Source organism: Schistocerca nitens, chromosome 7, assembly GCF_023898315.1.
Source record: "Schistocerca nitens isolate TAMUIC-IGC-003100 chromosome 7, iqSchNite1.1, whole genome shotgun sequence".
NCBI lineage: Eukaryota > Metazoa > Arthropoda > Insecta > Orthoptera > Acrididae > Schistocerca > Schistocerca nitens.
Window position 1 is genome coordinate 347,206,731 of NC_064620.1, and position 27,175 is coordinate 347,233,905.

The 27,175-nt window shown below is 42.8% G+C and overlaps 1 protein-coding gene and 1 non-coding gene across 2 annotated transcripts in view; both read right to left on the reverse strand.

Annotated features, from left to right (window-relative positions):
* Positions 1-27,175, reverse strand: part of LOC126195613 (inactive dipeptidyl peptidase 10-like) — an 801,628-nt gene that overhangs the window by 136,115 nt on the left and 638,338 nt on the right. The gene's annotated exons all lie outside the window — the stretch shown is intronic.
* On the reverse strand, positions 14,264-14,337 carry Trnal-cag (transfer RNA leucine (anticodon CAG)). Its single transcript has one exon. It is a non-coding gene; the product is annotated as a tRNA-Leu (tRNA).

Here is a 27,175-nt window from a genome sequence, read left to right on the forward strand (position 1 = left end):
GAGTAGTGACTGGCGTATTGTGACAAGCCAGTTGCTCGGCCACCATTGACCAGACGTCTTCAATCGGTGAGAGATCTGGAGAATGTGCTGGCCAGGGCAGCAGCCGAACATTTTCTGTATCCGGAAAGGTCCGTACAGGACCTGCATCATGCGGTCGTGCATTATCCTGCTGAAACGTAGGGTTTCGCAGGGATCGAATGAAGGTTAGAGCCACGGGTCGTAACACATCTGAAATGTAACGTCCACTTCTCAAAGTGCCGTCAATGCGAACAAGAGGCGACCTAGGCGTGCACCCAATGGCACCCCGTACCATCACGCCGGGTGATACATCAGTATGGCGATGATGAGTACACGCTTCCAATGTGCGTTCACCGTGATGTCGCCAAACACGGATGCGACCATCATGATGCTGTAAACAGAACCAGGATTCATCCGAAAAAATGACGTTTTACCATTCGTGCACCCAGGTTCGTCGTTGAGTACGCCATCGCAGGCGCTCCTGTCTGTGATGCAGCGTCAAGTGTAACCGCAGCCATGGTATCTGAGCTGATAGTCCATGCTGCTGCAAACGTCGTCGACCTGTTCGTGCAGATGGTTGTTATCTTGAAAACGTCCCCATCTGCTCACTCAGGGAACGAGACGTGGCTGCACGATCCGTTACAGCCATGCGGATAAGATAGATGCCTGTCATCTCGACTGCTAGTGATACGACGCCGTTGGGATCCAGCACGGCGTTCCTTATCACCCTCCTGAACCCACCGATTCCATATTCTGCCAACAGTCATTGGATCTCGACCAACGCGAGCAGCAATGTCGCGATACGATAAACCGCAGTCGCGATAGGCTACGATCCGACCTTTATCAAAGTCGGAAACGTGATGGTAAGCATTTCTCCTCCTTACACGAGGCATCACAACAACGTTTCACCAGGCAACGCAGGTCAACTGCTGTTTGTGTCTGAGAACTCGGTTGGAAACTTTCCTCATGTCAGCACGTTGTAGGTGTCGCCACCGGCGCCAACCTTGTGTGAATGCTCTGGAAAGCTAATAATTTGCATATCACTGCATTTTTCCTCCTGTCGGTTAAATTTCGCGTCTGTAGCACGTCATCTTCGTGGTGTAGCAATTTTAATGGCCAGTAGTGTATTTCTTGCATCTCAACAACATAAGTCACAAAAAATGTATCAGCATTGTAAGATGGCTATAAATTCGCACCTCACAAGAACTCATCCACATACTTTCCCGTGATCTACTAACACAATTAGGTATCATGTGATAGGTTGTACATAGTATATATGAATATATAAAGGAGACTGACAATGTCACGTATGTCTTGTAAATAACTGTTAACGCTTATTGCATGGTGACGGTGTGTCTTTATTATAAAAACGGCGTAATGAATGAGTGCGTGTACTAGTAGCGGGTGGAACGCCAGTGGAGATGAAACGGCAGGCAGAACTCCAGCTCTGGGTGGAAGGCAGCACAGGTGTTGGTCCTGCTTGAATACAGGAAGTAGCTAGACAGACGTCGTGGCACCTGAGCTGTGATGCACAATAGGGTGACTGCTGGGCGCTATTGTAGTAGAGACCTGAAGGATTACCGGATAATGCTTCCGAACGATGAAAATCTTGGACGCAGGTGAGAGGAACGAAGAAGCAGCACCTCGGAAACCACGCAGGTTGGGTTATTTCCAAGGATTTTTACTCAGAAGCATACCATTGTACGAGGATAGGTTTTTCCTCGCAAACTTTCCGCGCTGGACGACAAAAAACTGAAATATGGTTGGTCGGCGTTCGGAAGAATTTGTAGAGAGGGAGATTATCCCGTGGTTTCGGGAATATGATTAGTTTCCGGAATTACGATGGAGCCGAGCCTTGCTGGGAAGCCAGCGCTGGAGAGACGGGGTCTTCCGTTGTGAGCGCCCGTGTGTGACGGTCGCTCGATATCAGCTTTGTTGATTCAGACGGACTTGCTGTCTTTGCTCTCAGGAGAGTTTATAGTTAGAACAGTTAGGCACTGTACTTCACCTCCAGGTTGGAAGTCGTCGTTGAGTACGCACCGCACAGTAATTGAGAGCCCTTCCTCTGCCTACACTTACGTTGAGACGTTATCTGAACTCCGTTCTTATGGCTGGGAGTTCGCGTTTCTTGTCTGTAGCGCACAGAGAGGAGAAGACAGAGTATATTAGTCAGAGGACCGCCTTCTGCAGTCCTAGTGTTTGAAAGAGTATTTGTGACTGGAGTTCTTCCATCATCGCAGACAAATACGAGAACCATCACTTCGACGCACCGGACACAGTACTTATGGTGATATCGCAAACTGCTTCGGCTTATTAGGGCTATAAAATCTAAACAGCTGTGATCAAGCTAGTTTGTTTCCACTGAGGTTCCACACCACCGTAGATCATCTTTGAAAGTAGTGTCTTCTAGTGTTTGGTACGTAGATGATGTCAGTCATTTCGCCTTATTGATATTAGATTGCTAGACAGACGTCGTGGCACCTGAGCTGTGATGCACAATAGGGTGACTGCTGGGCGCTATTGTAGTAGAGACCTGAAGGATTACCGGATAATGCTTCCGAACGATGAAAATCTTGGACGCAGGTGAGAGGAACGAAGAAGCAGCACCTCGGAAACCACGCAGGTTGGGTTATTTCCAAGGATTTTTACTCAGAAGCGTACCATTGTACGAGGATAGGGTTTTCCTCGCAAACTTTCCGCGCTGGACGACAAAAAACTGAAATATGGTTGGTCGGCGTTCGGAAGAATTTGTAGAGAGGGAGATTATCCCGTGGTTTCGGGAATATGATTAGTTTCCGGAATTACGATGGAGCCGAGCCTTGCTGGGAAGCCAGCGCTGGAGAGACGGGGTCTTCCGTTGTGAGCGCCCGTGTGTGACGGTCGCTCGATATCAGCTTTGTTGATTCAGACGGACTTGCTGTCTTTGCTCTCAGGAGAGTTTATAGTTAGAACAGTTAGGCACTGTACTTCACCTCCAGGTTGGAAGTCGTCGTTGAGTACGCACCGCACAGTAATTGAGAGCCCTTCCTCTGCCTACACTTACGTTGAGACGTTATCTGAACTCCGTTCTTGTGGCTGGGAGTTCGCGTTTCTTGTCTGTAGCGCACAGAGAGGAGAAGACAGAGTATATTAGTCAGAGGACCGCCTTCTGCAGTCCTAGTGTTTGAAAGAGTATTTGTGACTGGAGTTCTTCCATCATCGCAGACAAATACGAGAACCATCACTTCGACGCACCGGACACAGTACTTATGGTGATATCGCAAACTGCTTCGGCTTATTAGGGCTATAAAATCTAAACAGCTGTGATCAAGCTAGTTGGTTTCCACTGAGGTTCCACACCACCGTAGATCATCTTTGAAAGTAGTGTCTTCTAGTGTTTGGTACGTAGATGATGTCAGTCATTTCGCCTTATTGATATTAGATTGCTAGACAGACGTCGTGGCACCTGAGCTGTGATGCACAATAGGGTGACTGCTGGGCGCTATTGTAGTAGAGACCTGAAGGATTACCGGATAATGCTTCCGAACGATGAAAATCTTGGACGCAGGTGAGAGGAACGAAGAAGCAGCACCTCGGAAACCACGCAGGTTGGGTTATTTCCAAGGATTTTTACTCAGAAGCGTACCATTGTACGAGGATAGGGTTTTCCTCGCAAACTTTCCGCGCTGGACGACAAAAAACTGAAATATGGTTGGTCGGCGTTCGGAAGAATTTGTAGAGAGGGAGATTATCCCGTGGTTTCGGGAATATGATTAGTTTCCGGAATTACGATGGAGCCGAGCCTTGCTGGGAAGCCAGCGCTGGAGAGACGGGGTCTTCCGTTGTGAGCGCCCGTGTGTGACGGTCGCTCGATATCAGCTTTGTTGATTCAGACGGACTTGCTGTCTTTGCTCTCAGGAGAGTTTATAGTTAGAACAGTTAGGCACTGTACTTCACCTCCAGGTTGGAAGTCGTCGTTGAGTACGCACCGCACAGTAATTGAGAGCCCTTCCTCTGCCTACACTTACGTTGAGACGTTATCTGAACTCCGTTCTTGTGGCTGGGAGTTCGCGTTTCTTGTCTGTAGCGCACAGAGAGGAGAAGACAGAGTATATTAGTCAGAGGACCGCCTTCTGCAGTCCTAGTGTTTGAAAGAGTATTTGTGACTGGAGTTCTTCCATCATCGCAGAAAAATACGAGAACCATCACTTCGACGCACCGGACACAGTACTTATGGTGATATCGCAAACTGCTTCATCTTATTAGGGCTATAAAATCTAAACAGCTGTGATCAAGCTAGTTTGTTTCCACTGAGGTTCCACACCACCGTAGATCATCTTTGAAAGTAGTGTCTTCTAGTGTTTGGTACGTAGATGATGTCAGTCATTTCGCCTTATTGATATTAGATTGCTAGACAGACGTCGTGGCACCTGAGCTGTGATGCACAATAGGGTGACTGCTGGGCGCTATTGTAGTAGAGACCTGAAGGATTACCGGATAATGCTTCCGAACGATGAAAATCTTGGACGCAGGTGAGAGGAACGAAGAAGCAGCACCTCGGAAACCACGCAGGTTGGGTTATTTCCAAGGATTTTTACTCAGAAGCGTACCATTGTACGAGGATAGGGTTTTCCTCGCAAACTTTCCGCGCTGGACGACAAAAAACTGAAATATGGTTGGTCGGCGTTCGGAAGAATTTGTAGAGAGGGAGATTATCCCGTGGTTTCGGGAATATGATTAGTTTCCGGAATTACGATGGAGCCGAGCCTTGCTGGGAAGCCAGCGCTGGAGAGACGGGGTCTTCCGTTGTGAGCGCCCGTGTGTGACGGTCGCTCGATATCAGCTTTGTTGATTCAGACGGACTTGCTGTCTTTGCTCTCAGGAGAGTTTATAGTTAGAACAGTTAGGCACTGTACTTCACCTCCAGGTTGGAAGTCGTCGTTGAGTACGCACCGCACAGTAATTGAGAGCCCTTCCTCTGCCTACACTTACGTTGAGACGTTATCTGAACTCCGTTCTTGTGGCTGGGAGTTCGCGTTTCTTGTCTGTAGCGCACAGAGAGGAGAAGACAGAGTATATTAGTCAGAGGACCGCCTTCTGCAGTCCTAGTGTTTGAAAGAGTATTTGTGACTGGAGTTCTTCCATCATCGCAGACAAATACGAGAACCATCACTTCGACGCACCGGACACAGTACTTATGGTGATATCGCAAACTGCTTCGGCTTATTAGGGCTATAAAATCTAAACAGCTGTGATCAAGCTAGTTTGTTTCCACTGAGGTTCCACACCACCGTAGATCATCTTTGAAAGTAGTGTCTTCTAGTGTTTGGTACGTAGATGATGTCAGTCATTTCGCCTTATTGATATTAGATCGCGCAGTCATAATAAGGGGCAGTGTTTGGCAGTTGATTAGTAAAGTTACTTAGGAAATGTAAACTTTGTAATATAAAGGTTTTTTTTAAAAAATCTACAATAAATTTATAAGCAGGAACAACGTTTATCATTTAATAGTATTAGTTGCCTTAATCATTCATTTATGTTTAGGTTGTAATTTGTGTGTTTAAGTCCATTAAGAGACCTAAGATGTTCTTCAGAGGGTAGTCAGAAAGGGCCAAATATTCATTTTAGCGTTTATTATTTTCCTTTGCGCACATTCATTTTACACCTGCCTGGAGTTGCATCTTGGAGTATTATTTAATTATTTTTGGCACACTGAAGGCATAATATAATTTTTATGCGCCACAAACCGTCGGAATAAAGATAGACACAGAAGATTTTCACAGATTTTTGCACTCAGGTTGACTTATTTGGTTTCATAATGGAGAACACTTCTATCACACACAAATGTTGATCGAAATATTGTAGCACTTTCGCAACATCATTATGGGGACATGGAAACTTTATCTGAAAAAAAAAACAATGAGTCATCCTGGCCAATTTTAACGTAAATCGATTTGTCTTTAAAACGGGAATTACAACGCAGATCAGTCAGTTACGTCTGCACATGCACAGGAGCGCTCTCTACTGAAATGGAAAATGGCCTCGAAAACTCCTCAAAAACATAGGTAAGATTGACAGTGTCCTCAAAAATGTTTAGAAAACTGTCGTATTTCTTCCAGGCCACAATGGTCTCTTGAAACCTCGCGTTTTATTTAATGCTGGTGAGCTTAGGAAAATGGATGGTGTTTTGGTCAGAATTTGTTCCTTCCAGAATGCGATTTTCTTTTAAATGCATCCCCACCAAACCAGAAATTAGTTCTTTCTCACTTTGCAGTTTCTTACTGTGGGCTGTGTGCAGTCAAGCAGTCAAGTCCACATGAAGTGCGAGATCTGTAATCCATTCTGGATGATGTGATTTTCGTTCATGCACCACTTTTTCCTTCATAAATTGATCAAGAGCGGGTTTCAATAGAAAAATCGTTCAAAGTGTGGCCCTCGACTTAACCAAAATACTTTCCAATTCGCCATACTCTTCGTTCGATTCGATTTAAAGCAGTTGCAGTTGACAGTGGAATAATGTGTGTAACTTCAGAAGTTTTACTATTTGCACCACCAGTTTCTTCACGTGCTCCATCCCTGCAAATTTAGCTCATAGTGCTTCTTGATGCACAGAACAAGGAATTCTACTAAGCGATCGTTTAATTTTATGCTCCTTCTTTGTTAACCGAATCTTTAAATTCTTCCTGCATGATACTGTAATCCAGTCTCATAGTAAATTTGCAGTATCCTTCGATTATGCAACTACATAATAGATATTGAGAGTTCACATCTCTCTCTTTTTGTCAATCCCATTGAAATTTAAAGTTTTGTGATTATAGATCACCAGACTGCCTCTTTTTGAGCAAACAGCCACTGGACCTATGGACATACCACGAACAAATGGCGTAGAGCTAACAGCGCTGACACCACGATTCAGCAGAACTGAAGAGCGTTATGCCGATCGAAAAATACTGCACCGCAATGCTAAATGAAATGTCGCCCTGCCCTATACTTCAGACGAGGACGGAGCAAGGCCAAGCCTCAGCCGAAACTAGGACGATATTTTTAAAAATATCGGAAAGCCGATGTATCTATGTTAGAGAAAAATCATTATCGTCTCTCGATATATCGAAGAAAGTCTCAACGTTTCGAAATATCGACGAAAAAATATCTGTGTACTGGCCTATAAAAATATCGGCTGCACATTATAAATGCATTGACCGTTTTATATCTGTATATTTAAGTACTGATTTATTATTAGATATTCTGTGCATGAACACCTAGCTGCCTTGCGTTATAGCAAGAATTGAAAGTAAAACGATGCACGCTCATGCTTGGCTATAACCACAATACTAACTGCATGTAAGTGGCACAATAAAAACTGTCTGGTGGGTCGGTCATTCCGTTTCGTCACATATCGGATTTGTCTGGAACACTTCACGCCGACTTCCACGATTTTTCATTTCTGCAAACGTCAGCGATCTTGCAGTTGTAGTGTCAAAATTGCGTGGTGAAGTTAAATGCTGCAGCTTCTGTTGGTAGAGCTGAGCGCCGATTGCGTTAGCATATCCCTCACCGTCTCCTCCCACCGCAAAAACCAATCTTGTCATTTAGATTACGGTATTCTTTTTAAACAACTTTTTATGAAAAATGTCGATGTGAAGAAATAGCACGTTTTTTTTTTTCCTTTCCTGTGCTAACCTCTTCATCTCAGAGTAGCACTTGCAACCTACGTCCTCAATTATTTGCTTGACGTATTCCAATCTCTGTCTTCCTCTACAGTTTTTGCCCTCTACAGTTCCTTCTAGTACCATGGAAGTCATTCCCTCATGTCTTAGCAGATGTCCTATCATCCTGTCCCTTCTCCTTATCAGTGTTTTCCACATATCCCTTTCCTCTCCGATTCTGCGTAGAACCTCCTCATTCCTTACCGTATCAGTCCACCTAATTTTCAACATTCGTCTATAGCACCGCATCTCAAATGCTTCGATTCTCTTCTGTTCCGGTTTTCCCACAGTCCATGTTTCATTACCATACAATGCTGTACTCCAGACGTACATCCTCAGAAATTTCTTCCTCAAATTAAGGCCGGTATTTGATATTAGTAGACTTCTCTTGGCCAGAAATGCCTTTTTTGCCATAGCGAGTCTGCTTTTGATGTCCTCCTTGCTCCGTCCGTCACTGGTTATTTTACTGCCTAGGTAGCAGAATTCCTTAACTTCATTGACTTTGTGACCATCAATCCTGATGTTAAGTTTCTCGCTGTTCTCATTTCTACTACTTCTCATTACCTTCGACTTTCTCCGATTTACTCTCAAACCATACTGTGTACTCATTAGACTGTTCATTCTTTTCAGCAGATCATTTAATTCTTCTTCACTTTCACTCAGGATAGCAATGTCATCAGCGAATCGTATCTTTGATATCCTTTCACCTTGTATTTTTATTCCACCCCTGAACCTTTCTTTTATTTCCATCATTGCTTCCTCGATGTACAGATTGAAGAGTAGGGGTGAAAGGCTACAGCCTAGTCTTACACCCTTCTTAATACGAGCACTTCGTTCTTGATCGTCCACTCTTATTATTCCCTCTTGGTTGTTGTACATATTGTATATGACCCGTCTCTCCCTATAGCTTACCCCTACTTTTTTCAGAATCTCGAACAGCTTGCACCATTTTATATTGTCGAACGCTTTTTCCAGGTCGACAGATCCTTTGAAGGTGTCCCGATTTTTCTTTAGTCTTGCTTCCATTATTAGCCGTAACGTCAGAATTGCCTCTCTCGTCCCTTTACTTTTCCTAAAGCCAAACTGATCGTCACCTAGCGCATTCTCAATTTTCTTTTCCATTCTTCTGTATGTTATTCTTGTAAGCAGCTTCGATGCATGAGCTGTTAAGCTGATTGTGCGATAATTCTCGCACTTGTCAGCTCTTGCCGTCTTCGGAATTGTGTAGATGATGCTTTTCCGAAAGTCAGATGGTATGTCGCCAGACTCATATATTTTACACACCAACGTGAATAATCGTTTTGTTGCCACTTCCCCCAATGGTTTTATAAATTCTGATGGAATGTTATCTATCCCTTCTGCCTTATTTGACCGTAAGTCCTCCAAAGCTCTTTCAAATTCCGATTCTAATACTGGATCCCCTATCTCTTCTAAATCGATTCCTGTTTCTTCTTCTATCACTTCAGACAAATCTTCACCCTCATAGAGGCTTTCAGTGTATTCTTTCCACCTATCTGTTCTCTCCTCTGCATTTAACAGTGGAATTCCCGTTGCACTCTTAATGTTACCACCGTTGCTTTTAATGTCACCAAAGGTTGTTTTGACTTTCCTGTATGCTGAGTCTGTCCATCCGACAATCATATCATTTTCGATGTCTTCACATTTTTCCTGCAGCCATTTCGTCTTAGCTTCCCTGCACTTCCTATTTATTTCATTCCTCAGCGACTTCTATTTCTGTATTCCTGATTTTCCCGGAACATGTTTGTACTTCCTCCTTTCATCAATCAACTGAAGTATTTCTTCTGTTACCCATGGTTTCTTCGCAGCTACCTTCTTTGTACCTATGTTTTCCTTCCCAACTTCTGTGATGGCCCTTTTTAGAGATGTCCATTCCTCTTCAACTGTACTGCCTACTGCGCTATTCCTGATTGCTGTATCTATAGCGTTAGAGAACTTCAAACCTATCTCGTCATTCCTTAGTACTTCCGTATCCCACTTCTTTGCGTATTGATTCTTCCTGACTAATGTCTTGAACTTCAGCCTACTCTTCATCACTACTATATTGTGATCTGAGTCTATATCTGCTCCTGGGTACGCCTTACAATCCAGTATCTGATTTCGGAATCTCTGTCTGACCATGATGTAATCTAATTGAAATCTTCGCATATCTCCCGGCCTTTTCCAAGTATACCTCCTCCTGTTGTGATTCTTGAACAGGGTATTCGCTATTACTAGCTGAAACTTATTACAGAACTCGATTAGTCTTTCTCCTCTTTCATTCCTCGTCCCAAGCCCATATTCTCCTGTAACCTTTTCTTCTACTCCTTCCCCTACAACTGCATTCCAGTCGCCCATGACTATTAGATTTTCGTCCCCCTTTACATACTGCATTACCCTTTCAATATCCTCATACACTTTCTCTATCTGTTCATCTTCAGCTTGCGACGTTGGCATGTATACCTGAACTATCGTTGTCGGTGTTGGTCTGCTGTCGTTTCTGATTAGAACAACCCGGTCATTGAACTGTTCACAGTAACACACCTTCTGCCCTACCTTCCTATTCATAACGAATCCTACACCTGTTATACCATTTTATGCTGCTGTTGATATTACCCGATACTCATCTGACCAGAAATCCTTGTCTTCCTTCCACTTCACTGACCCCTACTATATCTAGATTGAGCCTTTGCATTTCCCTTTTCAGATTTTCTAGTTTCCCTACCACGTTCAAGCTTCTGACATTCCACGCCCCGACTCGTAGAACGTTATCCTTTCGTTGATTATTCAATCTTTTTCTCATGGTAACCTCCCCCTTTGCAGTCCCCTCCCGGAGATCCGAATGGGGGACTATTCCGGAATCTTTTGCCAATGGAGAGATCATCATGACACTTCTTCAATTACAGGCCACATGTCCTGTGGATACACGTTACATGTCTTTAATGCAGTGGTTTCCATTGCCTTCTGCATCCTCATGTCGTTGATCATTGCTGATTCTTCCGCCTTTAGGGCAATTTCCCACCCCTAGGACAAGAGAGTGCCCTGAACCTCCATCCGCTCCTCCGCCCTCTTTGACAAGGCCGTTGGCAGAATGAGGCTGACCTCTTATGCCGGAATCAAAATTTAGGCAGTGGCGGGGATCGAACCCGGGACCGAAGATGTTTAGATTATGAATCAAAGACGCTACACGCCCCCCCTTTTTTTTTTTTTTGTTCGTTATTAATCGTTGTGTTTGGTCGTTGCGGACGTCGCAAGACATCCTGTTCAAGGTCGGTGGTTGATCGTTCCACTCAGTTTTTTTATTACAGAGGCCAACCGGCTCTCTGATCGAACACGCTGAGCTACCATTTTAGGCAGTGGTCACCACGGGTACTTCATAGCACGGTAGTTACGTTTAAAACTGTTTTTTGATGTACTGGTGTGCTGTTTCTTCACATCGGAAATCTTGTTATTCCGTTCACACCACGACCCCAGTGCAATCGGGCTACTACTTTGTGCCACCTTTACTTGCTTCACAACGTCAAAGAGAAAGTGTTGACGTGACTGGAGCTCAAAAAGTAGTAACACTTAATCACACAGTGAAAGTAAAATTATATTTTACTACATTTTCAAAAGAATATGTTCATATATTTACTGAAAATTGCGAAAAAAGTATAATATAAAATAAAATTATCGGCACTCGATATCGCCATTACGATATCGATATATTGATATTTCAGGCGAAAGATAACTCCGTCAGTTATCGATATTATTTAAGAAATGACGATATATCGATATTTTATCAACAGACCTAGCCCCAACGCAGACCGAACACTCGACACGCAAGCGCTTTGTACGCCATGGCCGGCCGTGACTTAAATTTCTATGCAATATCTGATTTCTCTTGTTTTTACACGATGATCAATCCTCCCTATGCATGTGAGAGTCAAAATATTTTCGCATTCAGAGGAGGAACTTGATGATTGGAATTTCGTGAATAAATATCGCGGCAACGAGAAACGGCATTATTGCAATGACTACCACTACAACTGCCGTACCATAATCATGACACCGTCCCCTCTGTCTCGCGATAATGCAAAATGAGGTTCTTACCCTAGAATTTTTCCAGTGTCCTCCGTCTATCCTGTCTAGTAAGAACACCATACCGCACAGCAATACTCCAGAAGAGGACAGACAAGAACAGTGTAGACACTCTCTTTAGTAGACTTGTTGCATCGTCTAAATGTTCTGCCAATAAAAGGCAGTTTTTGGTTCGCCTTCCCCACAACATTTTCTATACGGTGTTTCTGGTTTAAGTTGTTCGTAGCTGAAGTCCCCAGGTATTCAGTTGATTTGACAACCATTAAAATTTATGTACACCGATACTCTGCATGCCACCTTAAGGTATATGGCGCAGGGTACTTTTGGTACCCTGTCACTTCTCCCTTTGTGTAATTTATAGTGTAACCGAAATATGAAAGAATTTTTTTTCTACTCATGTAGAGGATTTGAATATTGTTATTGTTTATGGTTAACTGTTACTTTTCGCCCATACAGATATCTTGTATCTATCATTTTGCAATTTGTTTTGATCCTTTAATGACTTTACTACACGGTGAACGACAGCATCATGTAGAATGTAAGAGGCCCTCTTAGATTGTCTCTTATACCGTTTACATGTATTAGCAACAGAAGAAGACCTATGACACTTCCCTTGGGAATGCCAGACATAACTTCGGTTTCATTACATGACTTCCCATTAATTATCCGCAATTGTGATCTATCTGACAGTAAATCACGAATCCAGTCGCACCACTGAGACGATACTCCATAGGTATTCAATTTGACAAAAAAAAAAAAAAAAAAAAAATACACTTCTCAAGTTCGATGTCAAAAGCCATAAGGAAATCTAAAGATATAGAATCATATTAGGATCCCCTGTCGACAGCACTCACTACATCGTAGAGCTCTACCAGTTGAAATGCAAACGCATTTCATTCAGACAAACTCTGTACACAGTGGCTAAACGTAGATACGTGATTGTTACTAATAAAGTATTCGTTTTTAACAGCTGTCGGTTACATTATTTATTTTATTTAAATTTAGTACAATGCTACCCGTCTCGAATATATTTTGTTCATCAGTAGGCATTTTTTGTTACACGCATATGAAAACAAAGAGTTGCTGAAATAACCTAAAATTAACTACACTGCCGCCCCTTAAAATTGCAAAACCAGGAAGAATAGCAAATAAGGAAATTTGTATAATTGTAGTATAAATTGTTGTAAGAAGAGTACATTATTAAAGCGGTCAGTTTCTGTAGAACCTTCTTTACTTTATTATGTAGCTTTCCGTGTGCAACGACATGATGTTACTGCGAGTTTTTTCCGAAAAATTAACAAATCACTTTACCTGTGAAAGCTAATTTTGTTACTCGAATATATATTGTCAATATGTTTCGCAATTATTTGCAATGATTTTCGTGCGACATGTCCTCATCTATGCCGCGCGGGATTAGCCGAGCGGTCTGAAGGCGCCGCAGTCATGGACTGTGCGGCTGGTCCCGGCTTAGGTTCGAGTCCTCCCTCGGGCATGGGTGTGTGTGTTTGTCCTTAGGATAATTTAGGTTAAGTAGTGTGTAAGCTTAGGGACTGATGACCTTAGCAGTTAAGTCCCATAAGACTTCACACACATTTGAACATTTTCATCTATACGCTCATGTGTAAACTTCAAACCTCACAATTCACTATGTTTGTTACTACTGTGTGATTGCTCGCTGTTGATGTTCATGTGTTTTCACGCTCATTTGAAGTTTGTCTAGCACCCCCCTCCCCCCTCCTCCTCCTCTCTCTCTCTCTCTCTCTCTCTCTCTCTCTCTCTGTGTGTGTGTGTGTTCGTGTTCATTTTTTTTAACTTTTTACCTGTGTCTGGTGTTCTTTTGTATAGTTCCTTTAATACTTTAAATATTGTAGCTCTATGTAGTGTAGTAAGGCACATTACTAAGCATATTGAAGCAACATGCAGAAAGACAACATACAGGTAAAAATAAAAATCTGAAAATACACCAAACACATATACACACATATAGGTGATACATAAAAAAGTTTGTTTTAAAACAGTCCATCACTGGGCGACATAAGTTCTGTTGGGTGCAGTGTTTCTTTTCAATTTATTAGACCTTTAGTACTTTGCAACAGTCATAAATAACCTTAGAACCTATGAAACTTTGATAAGTTTATATGTGAGGACTGGTTTTTCACTATCTGGTCGGTCGCGAAGTTGGACCCACAGTGCAAATAAAAGATGTTTTATTTGCTAATTTAGCTACACCTTCGAATTACTTCTCTACGTAGTCGCTGCTCCGACTTGGACATTTGTTGTAGCATGCTACCAAGTTTCCAATGTCCTCATCACAGAAGGCAACCACCTGTGCTTTCCGTCTATTTCCTACACTGGTCTGCAGCTCGCTGTCAGTGCAAAAATACTGTCCAGACAGCCAGCACTTCATACGAGTGAAATGATGAAAATAAGAGGGAGACAAGTCTGACTGTGTAGTGGGCAACCAGACATCTCTTGAAACTTCCTGGCCCGACCGAGACTCGAACTCGGGACCTTTGCCTTCTGCGGGCAAGTGCTCTACCAACTGAGCTACCGAAGCACGACTCACGCCCGGTACCCACAGCTTTACTTCTGACAGTACCTCGTCTCCTACCTGCTGTGGGTACCGGGCGTGAGTCGTGCTTCGGTAGTTCAGTTGGTAGAGCACTTGCCCGCGAAAGGCAGAGGTCCCGAGTTCGAGTCTCGGTCGGGCACACAGTTTTATTCTGCCAGGAAGTCTCATATCAGCGCACACTCCCCTGCAGAGTGAAAATCTCATTCTGGCAGACATCTCTTATCCACAATGCTGCAGGAGCAGCTTCGTTGTCCCTGCAGCGTAGGGCCAAGCATTGTCATGAAGAACGAAACGCATGACAGTTACGTTATGTGGGCTGTTAGAAATCAGGCGGAACTCTTCAGCAGGTACTTCACACTTGGCGGACGACTCTATTGCTCTAAGCATTCTTACGCACTCATTGTGTGCTCCGAACCGAAAACGGCGACGTGATGCGTTTGACAGGCGTATTGGAGAGACTGTGCAACACATCTGTGCCAAGTTTCATCGGATTTTGACTGTTATTTTAATTTCACAACCGATCAGAGGTTAGATAAAAATGGCCCTCATAATTTCGTGCAGGATCTTCCACTACTATGTAATTTTGAAATGTTAAAAGCTAAAGAATAATAAAATCGATTGAAAGATGAGTCACTCATTCACTCACTCACTCCTCGGCTCAACAGCCCTTGAAGGGTCTTGGCCTGCATCACAATAACCTGTCATTCTATCTGATCCATGGCTTTCCGTCTCCATCCCTGACACCCAGCTTTTTCATGTCTTCTTCAACTCCATCCACCCATCTCTTTCTGGGGCGTCTGCCTTCAGCCTTGCCATCAAAAATCCTCTTACATGCTCTGTCTTCTTCCATTCTGACCACGTGCCCTGCCCACTGCAGTCTTCCTATTTTAATTGTAGTGACAATGTCAGGTTCTTCAAAAAGGTGTTGTAGTTCTGCATTCGTATGAATGCGCCAACCTTCTTGATCGTATGTTGGGCCATATATTTTACGTAGTATCTTTCTCTCCCATATGCTAAGGATCCTATCCTCGTTTACAGTGATGGTCCACGTTTCGGCACCATATATTACAACTGGTCTTATAATTGTTTTGTAAATGAGGATTTTGGGTTTTCGTGATAGAAGCGAACTCTTAAGCATGGGTAATGCTGCAAAATAGTATCTGTTACCTGCTGCTATTCTGACTTTCACCTCACTGCCAATGTCATTTGTGTCAGTGATAGTCGACCCAAGGTACTTGAAGTCTCTCACCCTTTCAAACTCCCTGTCGGCTATCCTGAAATTTGGTAGGTTTTGTTGGTTAGTCATTGCCATATACGAGGGCTATTCCGAAAGTAAGGTCCGATAGGTCGCGAAATGGAAACCACGGTAAAAATCAAAAATGTTTTATTTGCAACAGTTAGATACACCTTGCAGCTACTTATCTCCATAGTCGCCGACCCGACTTAGACGTGTATCGTAGCGTTGTACCAACTTTCCCATACCCTCGCTATAGAAGGCAGCCGCCAGTGCTCTCCGCCAATTCTCTACGCTGGCCTACGGCTCGTTGTCTTGTGCCGAAATGTTGTCTTCATAACCAGCGGTTCATGTGACCAGAGCTGAAACTCAGAGGGAGACAATTACGGGCTGTATTGTGGGTACTCTCACATTTCCATTTGAAAACGATGCAGGAGCATCTTCATTGCCCCTGCAGAATGCGGCTGAGAATTGTCTTGAAGACGAAACAGCACGACAGTTATGTAATGTTAGCTGCATAGCTTCAGGGGAAATTTCTCACCAGGCCCCCGTACTTGGCGGCAGACACTATTTTCTAGACATCTTTACGCACTCACTGCGAGCTCAGAAATGAGAAGAGCGACGTGATGCTAACTGGGGTTATACTAGAGACACTACCCAACACATCTGTGCAAAGCTTTATCGGATTTTCATAGTCGTTTCCATTTCGTGACCGATCGGACCTTACTTTCGGAATAGCCCTCGTAATTGTTCTTTTCAACATTGACTGTCAGGCCAAGTTCCCTTGCAACTTTCTCCAGTTGTTGATAGGCTTCGCCTAGCACAGCAGTGTTTCGTGCGAGTAATGCCACATCGTCAGTGTAGGTTAGGTTCTGTAGTGAACGATTTAAGAAGGTTCCTCCTTTATTTAACTCTGTCTGACTTACGACTGTTTCTAGGCAACGAAGAACGAAACGCATGACAGTTACGTTATGTGGGCTGAATGAAATCAGGCGGAACTCTTCAGCAGGCACTTCACTCTTGATGGGCGACTCTATTGCTCTAAGCATTTTTACGCACTCATTGTGCGCTCAGAACTGAAAACGGCGATGTGATGCGTTCGACAGGTGTATTAGAGAGACTGTGCAACACATTTGTGCAAAGTTTCAACGGGTTTTCACTATTATTTTAATTTCGCAACCGATCAGAGGTTAAATAAAAATAGCCCTCATAATTTCGTGCCGGATATTCCACTACTATGTTATGCAATTCTGAAATGGTAAAAACTAAAGACTATCGATTGAAAGATAACTGCATAAACTAATTCTGAAGCGTACTTAAGGAAAAAATCTCAGAAACGAGGGACAGCAAAATGGGACATGCCAGAGGAACAGGAAGCGAATTAAGCCTTGGCGTCGGCGTGTTACAGATTATTCGCTACCAGAGATGTTTCCTGCTCCCCGAGGCCTCTCTCTGGCCCCAGAGGGATTCTGAACTCGTAATGAAATGCAAACAGGTTAACACATTGCACAATCTCCCATTCGCTGCAGCCTGGTTCTGTGTGCCAAGCTCAGGCAGCGGTAATTCACCGACAGCAGTCCTTGTCAGCAATACGTGGAATCGGACTGGTTCATTAATTCATAACCCCTCGCAAGGGCTAATAAATGTGAGATATCCGTAATCGCAGAACATTCGCGACAACAGGTTCTAAATCACAAAAGGCAAATGCTGGTGTAGTTCCTTTCGAAAAGGACGCAGCCGTTTCCTTGCCCAATGCGAGCTGGTGCTGCATCACTAATGACATTGCTGTCGACGGGACGTTAAGATATAACCTTGTCTCCGTCCTTGGAACGGTTACATACTGTGACAGTGTTTCCATGCCTGCTACTAATGTAAATCTACTTAAGTACCTGCATCTAAAAGTAAAACTAAACGTAGTGGAAGTTGTTTTCGTGCACGCTTACATAAATCTATGAATACATTTTGATTTTGGAGAGGGTCTGCCTAACCAAAAAACAATTTTTATCTTTTCTTTTATTTCCCAGGCATGTTTCGCTGAAATTTCAGAATCATTAGTGCGCATTTATCATGTTTCTGTAACACAGGAAAAATGCTCTTTACTATTTGCCCACTAATAAATTTGAATTTTTAAGACAGTATTTACAAAATTGAGCAACAAAGTTTTGTGTGTCTATATCATTAACACATGCTGTGGCTTTCCTGGATTTTTAGGTTTTTTATTGGAGTTGTTGAATTTCACAATTCGTTATCTGTAACAATATAGAACTTAATATAAAACAGTTATTTACTTCGAAATCTTACGACTGGAAATGATGCAGTTATGCCTATTATTCAGTAATACTATGTGGAAGAAGGTGTGTGTGTGTGTGTGTGTGTGTGTGTGTGTGTGTGTGTGTGTGTGTGTGCGTAGTATGTTTCAGTTACTTTTTCTGGTTTCCTCATTATCTTCACTATGAAGAGCTGCATTAAATAACTTTCACTGTCACTGTTTACAGTTTACAGAAACAAAATAAATGTTTTCTGGGTGGGAGTTTCGAATCTTCTTGAGGTGTATTTCCATTGCGTTTGTATTTGTGTGTGTGTGTGTTCAAAAATGGCTCTGAGCACTATGGGACTTAACTTCTGAGGTCATCAGTCCCCTAGAACTTAGAACTACTTAAACCTAACTAACCTAAGGACATCACACACACCCATGTCCGAGGCAGGATTCGAACCTGCGACCGTAGCGGTCTCCCGGTTCCAGACTGTAGCACCTAGAACCGCTCGGCCATCACAGCCGGCTGAGTGTGTGTGTGTGTGTGTGTGTGTGTGTGTGTGTGTGTGGAGAGGGGAGGGCTGGGGTGTTTACGGGTTGGTGTTATCTGATAGTTCTTTGAGGGCGGAGAACAAAGTTATGTTGTAGAGAACTGTGTATTCATTTATTATTCGTTTTTCTTCAACTGTGGCTCTTTGTATTTGACAGTTTTCTCCAATTATTACTTTTTGTGGGGAGCTGCTGCTGCAGTTGTGAAGAATGATATTAACGAATACACATTTCTCCGCAATGGAACTCGGTTCCCTGCTGGCATAGAACTATCAGACAACAAGCCCTAAACTCTCCAACACCTTCCCCTACTCTCTGTACGTGCGCGCGCGCGCACACACACACACACACACACACACACACACACACACACACACACACAACATAGCAGATACACCTCACAATAATTCAAAAGCCCCACCCAGAAAACATTCAACTATCAGCTGTACACCATCGTGTTTCTGTAGTTTGCAAGCAGTGACAGTGAAAGTTGGTTGATGCAGGCCTTCGCAGTGAAGATAATGGGGAAACGCACGCACACGCACGCCCCCCCCCCCCACACACAGTAGAATTAGTTAATGCCAGGCATAACCACAAGATTCCCTGTCGTAAAATTTAGGGTAAATAATTGTTCTACACTAAGTTCTATATGGTTCCAGATGACAAAATGTGAAAGAAAAGAATGGTAACAAAAAACATAAAAATCCAGGAAAACCACAGCATGTGATGATAAGGTATAAAAAACTTTGTCTGTTATTCAAATTTATGAATACTGTCTTAGAAACTCAAATTCATGTGTGTAAAAATAGTAAACAGCATTTTTCATGTTTTATAGACAGACAATAAAAGCCCACTAATGATGGTGAAACTTCGGCGAAACATGTCTGGGAAACAAAAGGAAAGATTAAAATTGTTTTGCTCAAGGCAGATCCTCTCCAAAACCAAATCTATTTGTAAGCACACAAAGACAGAAGAGCTTCAACCTTAAGATGATCTATGAATACATTTTAGCTGGAGGTTATATAAAGTTTGTTTCAGGAGGAATAGCAGATAGTTTAGGATGTGACAGCGCCGGTCACGGCGTGGCAAACGTCACGCGTGCAGCGTTTGTGGGTCACGGGGAAGCCGAGGCCCGGCCTGTCGCTCGGCTTTGTTCGGTCCTTCTCGGCCGTACCCGGAGCAGCGCGACTTTTCATTTAGCACTGCGGAGCGGCATTCATGGGTCGGCGCAACTCTCCTGAGTTCGGTAGAAACGTGCTACTTGTTCGTAGTATGAAGAACGTACACAGGTGCAGTGGCTGTTCTCGCAAACAGAAGCAGTCCTGCGATCTGTCGTCACAGTCCTTTAAAATGAATGGGGATGACAGAAGGGAGGGAGGAAAATTCCCAATTCGCATAAGCAACTGGTATTGTGTATTTCCTACGAGACGAGATTAAATTACCATGCAGAAGGAATTTAAAGATTTAGTTGACAACGAAAGAGCAAAAAATTTGATGGTAGACCGACGGGATTCATTGTTCTGTACATCAGAAAGCATTTTGTGTTAAACTGGCAGGCCTGGAGCAAGTGAAGAAATTGGTGGTACGAATAGTCACACGCATTATTCCATTGACATTTGCATCAGTTTTTAATGGAACTGAACGAAGAGTATGGAGACTTCATATATTACTGAAAAGTGCGTTGGTTACATCAACGGAACGATTCTTCAGTTAAAAACTAGCTAGTATTGAATTTATGAAGAAAAAAGGAGTCGAGGAACGAAAATTAGAACATCCAGAGTGGAGCGTCGACTTCGCATTTTAACTAGACTTGACTGCAAACTGTCCACAGTAAGACATTTGATAGTAACATCTTTTTGTTTTGATGGGGATGCATTTAAAAAGAAAATTGTGTTGTAAGCGGGACATATTGTGACAAAGACAATTGTAACGTCTCCTGGCAAAACGCATGTTATTTGTGGTAAAAAAAAGAGAAAAGAATAATTGAACTGGATGATTGTAATTGCGTGGACAATGATTGTGTGAAATTTATGAGCCGGCCTCTGTGGCCGTGCGGTTCTAGGCACGTCAGTCCGGAACCGCGTGACTGCTACGGTCGCAGGTTCGAATCCTGCCTCGGGCATGGATGTGTGTGATGTCCTTAGGTTAGTTAGGTTTAAGTAGTTCTAAGTTCTAGGGGACTGATGACCTCAGATGTTGAGTCTCATAGTGTTCAGAGCCATTTGAACCATTTTTTTTGTGAAATTTATGTAAGAAAGAGAAACCATTATGTGTCATGTTTTATACTTGTATAGAATTATGGCCGGTCGCGGTGGCCGAGCGGTTCTAGGCACTTCAGTCCGGAACCGCGCGACTGCTACGGTCGCAGGTTCGAATCCTGCCTTGGGCACGGATGTGAGTTATGTCCTTACGTTAGTTAGGTTTAAGTAGTTCTAAGTTCTAGGGGACTGATGACCTCCGATGTTAAGTCCCATAGTGCTCAGAGCCATTTGAACCATTTTTTAATAGAATTATGTACCGATTTTTTTTGAAGATAATATCTGTGTCGGCGAGTACTGAAACCGCCACAGACGATACTTATTAAATATCAAACAACGATGAGAATATGTCACAACGAGTATAAATAGTAGTGACCGATCATTAATTTCTCTGTCGTCTTCTTGGAGTTACGTGGGTAGGAAGAGCCTGTGACGCTATATTGTATGCTTGTGTAGCATTCTTTTGTCAAGATTGAGAGATGGACGCCATTAGGTATTGATTTGTAAAGGTGTGTAAGAATTTAATCTGTCTAAATGTTTTGAATAGAGTTACTTGGTGAAAACTTGTTTTATGATTTGTAATAAGCTTGCCTGGCATTTTATCCCATCCTTTTATGACATTTTCAGTTATTTAAATATTATTCGTGGGGCAGAGCTGCGCTACGAACGAAATAGCCGCTGCCGCGGCGCATTCAAACTGCATTAAATGAAACCAATCATACCGCAAAGAAGCGGACAGGTAATAGTGAACTAAAATTATTTCTTTCAGCTTTAGGGATTGCAGGGCAGAGCAGCAGATTTTATGAAGTGTTTTACAGGTGGACACTGGCTACGGATGATATATGATTAACAGTGGAAAAAGATAATTTACCTTCATAACATAAAAGAAATCTTGCTGTGCGTAGTTCTGGTCTGGCAAACATTATAGTAAAAACATCTTTTTCTCTGATAATAGTCTCGTGTTCTAGTGTTAGTTGTGGTACTTATTGGTGTTTTACTGTTAACAAAAATCCACTGCAAAATTTTGATGTAGAACAAACTTTGCGTACTGTAACATCAGTATTGATAACGAAATAATTTTCAGTAACCTTTTCAATAACTGTAAAGTAAGGAAGATGTGTTGAACTTTATAGCGAGTTACAGTAACGAAACACTGTTCCTTTAATAGAAAGCCAGATCCAGATTAATAAGAACATAATATATTTTGTTCTGTTGAAAATTAATGATCCAAAGAAAGTCACTGCAAAGCGTCCCTAAAAAGTATTTCAGGGCTCTTTTCGTAGCAACATATTTTACCTTATATATCAGTTGTTACGCGAGCAATAACAAAGCAAAGAGACAGCGAAACAATCCAGTTCCTTAACCTCACTGGCGTTGAAGAAAACTCGAGGTCTGAAGAATTCATTGACACCTTTAAACAATTACAATGATAGTTTTATAAATATGTTGAGTATACTGTCAACCTTGCATCTGCTCCTGAGCTTCATTGGACACCATTTGCCGTTGCAGTTGAAATCGTTCCTGTGCATCTGCAGAGGTAACTGACTGGTCTGCAGGGTGATCCCAGTTTTAATGACAAATCTTTTTACTTTAAAACTGACCGGGATATCCACATTGCTTTTCCGCGGGTAGAGTTTCCAAGTCACCGTAACCAGGTTGCAAAAGTGCAACAATATTTCGAACGACATATTTGTGTGAAAGACCTTTTCTCGAATTAAATAAGTCATCATTAAGGACAACTCGACTGCGAAACACTACGAAATGGTCTGAGTCTGTCCGTATGCTTGCAGTTTGTACCAAAGAAAAATTATATTATGTCTCCAGTGCGCCAAAATAATTAATTAACACTGAAACTTTCTTTTGTTTGTTACCTGTGTTGTTGAGAAATGTTAAATACCGAATCAAGTAGTATGCAGTGCGACTGCACTGCCATTTAAATGCCTGCCGCCCCTGGTTTGGACTCATTCGAATAAAACATTCCTTATAATATGTGTCCAATTTCAATTGGTTACAGAGATACGGCAGTTAGAATGCAATTCTGCCAAATACTCATAGGTGGCGTTGAACTAAGGCAAATGATTAAGTTCAATGTTGATTTTCATAAATTCCACTTCCGACTTCAGTTCACTGTCGAATTCCTTTGACATCACGTGTAGTTCTTTTGTGGCCATGTTGGCCTTCTTTTATAAGAGCAGCAGTATTCATAATTTGAATAATCAAAAAATGTGTCTGAAATCTTATGGGACTCAACTGCTAAGGTCATCAGTCCCTAAGCTTACACACTACTTAACCTAAATTACCCTAAGGACAAACACACACACCCATGCCCGAGGGAGGACTCGAACCTCCGTCGGGACCAGCCGCACAGTCCATGACTGCAGCGCCTCAGACCGCTCGGCTAATCCCGCGCGGTTCTGAATGATCAACTCGTCTCTTGTGTTTAATTTTTCTTTGCACAAATCGCCATTCAAACATCGCCACAGGCAAAAATCTGTAGAGATAAGTTCCAGGAACCATGGTAGCCACGAAACGTGACCATTTCTGCCGATCCATATTCCTTGGAATGTTAGTTCAAAATGGCTCTGAGCACTATGGGACTCAACTGCTGTGGTCATAAGTCCTCTAGAACTTAGAACTACTTAAACCTAACTAACCTAAGGACATCACACACATCCATGCCCGAGGCAGGATTCGAACCTGCGACCGTAGCAGTCGCACGGTTCCGGACTGCGCGCCTAGAACCGCGAGACCACCGCGGCCGGCTTGGAATGTTAGGTTTAGATGATGTGTTACTTAACGACTAGAATGTGTTTGCGTGTGGGGGGGGGGGGTCCCTTGTGCTGGAAGGACATACCCCTGTGGGTAGCCGAAGGAACCTCTTATAGTAATGCTGGAAGGTCGGTTTCAAAGAAATTATAGATAACTCCGTCATGTAAGATGATGTGGTAAAATCAGGTCCAATCGACTGATAGTCCGTCATAACACACCACACATACACTGATCAGCCAGAAAAATCTGATCATCTACTAAATAGCCAGTACATCTGCCTTTGACACGGATGACGTCTACATCTACATCTATATAGGTACTTCTATCCTGAGCCGCGGAAAACCTCTTCAGTCCTCCTCTTTATCAAACCTAATAAACCTGCCACTGACGTCTCCTCCTACAGTCCCATCAGCCTTATCACCTTGTTTAGCAAGGTTTTTGAGTCCAACCTATCCCGCCGTATCCATAAACACCTACAATAACACCTACTCATTCCTGTTCTTCAACGTGGCTTTTCTCGTACGATGACCCACTCATGTATCTTACTCGTCTCCTGCCACCCAAAACAACAGCTGCAAATCCGCCAGTTTTGTCCCCCATGATCTCGAAAAATCATGTGGCCGTGTATGGACCTTTTTTAAGCTCCAGACCTATGAACTTTCCATTAACTATGTGCATCTTATCACATCCTTTTTATCTAACTGCCTGTCTTATGTCGCCATCACCAACTCCGTATCTTCTGTTCCACTGCAGGTGTGCCCAAAGTTCTCTCCTCTCTCCTGTCCTGTGTGTCCTCTACACAGCCGATATGCCAGAGCCCTCTCCCCCTCTTCATATCCTCCACTGTGTTAACGACACCACGTTCCTCAACCTCTACCCTCCACAAATCCTAATGATCCCTCCAACTTCATTTCAATAAGTTCACCTCCTGGTGCAACCAGTGGCTCCTCAAAATCAGTTTTATCAAAACTCAGGCAATAAATATAGGCCGAATATCCCACAGCTTCCGCCCCGACGACTTTTATCGTATCATTTACAACTGGCCTATTCAGTTAACTAACATACTAAAATACGTCATACTAACAGCTGATCGCCAACTGACATGGAAGTCCCGTCTATTAACCATGCAGCAGAAAGCCCACAATAGAGTAAAATTACTAAAACTGCTAACTGGTTGAACACGAGGATCGCATCTTTCCACAATCCTCCACATCTATAAATCCCTGAAGCCGGCCGCGGTGGTCTAGCGGTTCTGGCGCTGCAGTCCGGAGCCGCGGGACTGCTACGGTCGCGGGTTCGAATCCCGCCTCGGGCATGGGTGTGTGTGATGTCCTTAGGTTAGTTAGGTTTAAGTAGTTCTAAGTTCTAGGGGACTTATGACCTAAGATGTTGAGTCCCATAGTGCTCAGAGCCATTTTTTTTATAAATCCCTGATGTGTGTAAATGTGGCACGGACTTTCTCTCCTCCCTCCTTTTATCATGCCCTACAGGTCCTTGAATGCCACGCACTCCACCTAGCCTTTAGAATCCTATTACCCTCCCTCATCGGCATCCTCTCCCAACTTATAAAATTCCCATCCCTCCTCTTCCAACTTGGACACCTCGCAATATCCTACATTACCTGTAAACTCGACACTACCCACCCCCTAGTTTCCCCCCTATTCACAGTTTCTGACACTCCACCACGCCTTCACCACCACATTCCCCCAACATAGACTTCCACAATCTCCATATTTTCTCCCAACGAAACTTTCATCGCCTTTACTTATCTGACCATGAAATTCGCTCTGATATATATTTATCCTACCAGATCTAAACAGAACCTACTCCACCCCCCCTTCTTCTCCCCCCATATCCTAAGGCTTGCTCTGGGACAGCATCCCTCTTCACTCTCCTGCATCCCTCCTCCAAACGTCCATCCACAGATACACCTTCTTACATTCTACCCCAACTGCTACATTCCCATGATACCCCTCCTTGTGGCAGTTTAGGCCCACCCATAACTTCACTCATTTATGTCTATCCCAGTCAGTTAAAACACTGGCTTTGTGCTTTTTTAATTTATACAATTGTCCCTTTGTCTTTCATCTATTGTGAAACATTCATTTCCCATTTAATCTGTGTCAGTCTTTTCATTAATCAATAACTCAGACTTATATTTTAAATTATACAACTGAATATCAGTATTTTTATTACGTCAAAGGTTCATTTTGTCAACTGCCGAATCCTATTTATAATGTGTTTTCAATTCTCATATGACTGAAGAGGTTCCCCAACAGGTGTGATATATTTGCTATGTTTTTATAAGAAATGACACTCATTTCTATCTGTAAATGCTTGTTTTTAACGAAACAAACATTTACCTTTATACATGTTTATCTTTTTTTGTCCAGTACAGATACCGAAACAAAATCAGATAAGAAACATAATATACCGGGTGATCAAAAAGTCAGTATACATTTGAAAACTGAATAAATCACGGAACAATGTAGATAGAGAGGTACAAATTGACACACATGCTTGGAACGACATGGGGCTTTATTAGAACAAAAAAAAAAAAAAAATACAAACGTTCAAGAAATGTCCGACAGATGGCGCTTCATCCGCTGACAGCCCAACCACCATCCAAATAAGTGGGGAGGTGAATAAAACGACAATAAAGGAAAAACAAAAAGAATCTAACAATAATTTATGAGACGTCGATGTGGGCTGTCCTACCAAAAAAGGAAATGTATAAACATTTGTAATGAACCAGCAGCAATGACTTGATTGACATAGCTTTTTACAATCACAACATTTATTTTTGTTAGCGGATTTTAGGAGTGCTTATAGAGCTATCACGTATTTACAGTGCGTGTGGTGCGATTTTCCCGTGGTGCGGGCACGTTGGTATTTGACTGCAGAACGCCAGCGTGTACAAGCAAAGCCGTATCCAAAGCTGTCGATCCTCCACGAATGGACGTCAACGCCGTGTGACAACCGAGTCATAAAACGACCCCTAATCCCGAAAAAGGGAGCGGGGAGGGAAAACAAAATAGGGAAAATAAAAAGCTTGTGATCGGCTTTGTTCGTTACGTGAGGCAGAAAATTGGTCCCGACAGACGGGGCGCGTGGGCGCGAACCATCTGCGAGTCACAGGGCACCTGCTTCGGCGAACGGTCGCCAGATGGCAGGAACGGCGCAGAAAACGCACCATGGCGCTACCCTTAACGCACCGTGCGAAGTAGAGCCATCTGTTACAGTATTTCTCATTTATTTATGAATAAAGCATTAATTTTAACAACTGAACGATTTTGTGCTTCAGTATAACAGATGCATATTTTCTCCCAATTCTTACTATTAACGCTATGGTTATCATTTTCACATTTGGTCAGGTGAAACGATAACAAATAATTTAAACAATATATTGACACGTGTTTCTTATTATAAACGACAGAATTATAGTTCTTCAGTGAATTCCTGTTTTTACTGCAATGTGAGTCATTAAATACGATGCTTCTACAGGACTATAAGACCAAATATCAGTTTGGGAGAAAGCATTTATGTCAGTTTTCTGACGGTTCCCCAACAGGTGTGATATATTTGCTATGTTTTTATAAGAAATGACACTCATTTCTATCCGTAAATGCTGGTTTTTAACGAAACAAACATTTACCTTTATACACGTTTATCTTTTTTTGTCCAGTACAGATACCGAAACAAAATCAGATAAGAAACATAATATACTGGGTGATCAAAAAGTCAGCATACATTTGAAAA